The following is a 2,678-nucleotide window of genomic DNA, read 5'->3' as shown; positions in this document are numbered from 1 at the left end:
CATGAGAAATTTGGATGATTTCTCCATGATGAATTATAGGTGTTCCCATAAGGTTCACCCATGTAATTTACCTCTGCTATTGCAGGGTTCTCAGGATCATAAGCTTCTTCAGAAGCTGCCTCTTTAGTACTGTTGGATGCATTTTGCCATCCATTCAGACTTTGAGAGATCATGTTGACTTGTTGAGTCAACACTTTGTTCTAAGCCAATATGGCATTCAGAGCATCAATTTCAAGAACTCCCTTCCTCTGAGGCGTCCCATTATTCATGGAATTCCTCTCAGAAGTGTACATGAATTGGTTATTTACAACCATGTCAATAAGTTCTTGAGCTTCTGCAGGCATTTTCTTTAGGTGAATGGATCCACTTGCAGAATGGTCTAGTGACATCTTAGAGAATTCAGATAGACCATAATAGAATATATCCAGAATGGTCCATTCTGAAAGCATGTCAGAAGGACACCTTTTGGTCAGTTGCTTGTATCTTTCCCAAGCTTCATAGAGGGATTCACCATCTTTTTGTTTGAATGTCTGAACATCCAATCTAAGCTTGCTCAGCTTTTGAGGAGGAAAGAATTTAGCCAAGAAGGCCGTGACCAGCTTATTCCATGAGTCCAGGCTATCTTTAGGTTGTGAATCCAACCATGTTCTAGCTCTGTCTCTTACAGCAAAAGGGAAAAGCATCAGCCTGTAGACTTCAGGATCCGCTCCATTCATCTTTACAGTCTCACAGATCTGCAAGAACTCAGTTAAAAACTGATAGGGATATTCTGATGGAAGTCTATGAAACTTGCAGTTTTGTTGCATTAGAGCAACTAGTTGAGGTTTTAGCTCAAAATTGTTTGCTCCAATGGTGGGAATTGAGATGCTTCTTCCATCAAACTTGGAAGTAGGTGTAGTATAATTACCAAGCATCCTCCTTGCATTATTGTTGTTAGGTTCGGCTGCCAAGTCTTTTTCCTGTTCGAAAATTTCAGTAAGGTTGTCTCTGGATTGTTGTAATTTAGCTTCTCTTAATTTTCTCTTCAGAGTCCTTTCAGGTTCTGGATCAGCTTCAACAAGAATGCCTTTTTTCTTGTTCCTGCTCATATGAAAGAGAAGAAAACAAGAAAAGAAGAGGAATCCTCTATGTCACAGTAAAGAGGTTCCTTATTATTAGTAGAAGAAGAAAGGGGATAAAGAAAGGAGACTCCAAGCAGAAGGGTGAGGATAGGGGTAGTGAATTGAGATGAAGAGAGGTGAAGAGAAGTGTTAGTAAATAAATAAATAAATAGAAGAAGATGAGAAAGAGATTTTCGAAAATATTTTTGAAAAGGAGTTAATGATTTTTGAAAATTAAGATAAGAAATTAAAATTAAAATTAAAATTTGAAACAATTAATTAATTAAAAATAATTTTTGAAAAAGAAGGAGATAATTTCGAAAATTAGAGATAAAAAAGTAGTTAGGTGGTTTTGAAAAAGCTAAGAAACCAACAAAAAGTTAGTTAGTTGATTGAAAGAGATTTGAAAATCATTTTTGAAAAGATAAGAAGATAATAAGATATTTTGGAATCAAATTTTTGGATAAGACAAAATTTTTGAAAAAGATATGATATAAAAGATAAGATAAGATAGATTTAATTTTTAAAATTAAAATTAATTACTTGACTAACAAGAAACTAAAAGATATGATTCTAGAATTTAAAGATTGAACCTTTCTTAACAAGAAAGTAACAAACTTTAAATTTTTGAATCAATCACATTAATTGTTAGCATAATTTTCGAAAATAAAGATAAAATTAAAAAATATTTTTGAAAAATATTTTTAAATTTTCGAAAATCACAAGATAAAAATGAAAAAGATTTGATTTTTGAAAAAGTTTTGAAAAGATAGGATTTTTAAAATTGAAATTTTGACTTGACTTATAAGAAACAACTAATTTTAAAAATTTTTGACTAAGTCAACTCAAATTTTCGAAAATTATGAGAAAATTAAGGAAAAGATATTTTTTATTTTTGAATTTTTAATTATGAGAGAGAAAATCACAAATATGACCCAAAACATAAAAATTTTGGATCAAAATACAAGATGCATGCAAGAACACTATGAATGTCAAGATGAACACCAAGAACACTTTGAAGATCATGATAAACATCAAGAACATATTTTTGAAAAATTTTTGATGCAAAGAAAACATGCAAGACACCAAACTTAGAATTCTTTAATGCTTGGACTCTAACAAACAAAAAATGCATATGAAAAACAACAAAAGATACAAAACAAGAAAACATCAAGATCAAACAAGAAGACTTACCAAGAACAACTTGAAGATCATGAAGAACACTATGAATGCATGAATTTTCGAAAAATGCATAATAATTTTAAAAACATGCAATTGACACCAAACTTAAAAATTGACTCAAGAATCAAACAAGAAACACAAAATATTTTTGATTTTTTTCTAATTGTTTTTGTATTTTATTTTATTTTTTCGAAAAACATATAAGAAAAAGAAAATAAGAAATTCAAAATCTTTAAGAAGAATTCTAGGAATCTTTCAATATTAGCCCAAAGCTCCAATCAAAGGGTTGGACATGGCTTAATAGCCAGTCAGATTTAGGATGGAATTACATGCATTGTGGTGATTAGTTGAAGACCAATCCCAAAGGAGTTTGGATATGGCTTTACAGCCAACCAG

At 31.1% G+C, this 2,678-nt stretch overlaps 1 non-coding gene across 1 annotated transcript; it reads left to right on the top strand.

Moving 5' to 3' along the window:
• The first annotated feature begins 443 nt into the window (after positions 1 to 443).
• LOC112713298 (small nucleolar RNA R71) lies at positions 444 to 551 on the top strand. Its single transcript, XR_003158272.1, has one exon. It is a non-coding gene; the product is annotated as a small nucleolar RNA R71 (small nucleolar RNA).
• Positions 552 to 2,678: the final 2,127 nt, after the last annotated feature.

Source organism: Arachis hypogaea, chromosome 9 (genome assembly GCF_003086295.3).
Source record: "Arachis hypogaea cultivar Tifrunner chromosome 9, arahy.Tifrunner.gnm2.J5K5, whole genome shotgun sequence".
Lineage (NCBI taxonomy): Eukaryota > Viridiplantae > Streptophyta > Magnoliopsida > Fabales > Fabaceae > Arachis > Arachis hypogaea.
This window is presented reverse-complemented; position numbering and strand designations above follow the sequence as displayed.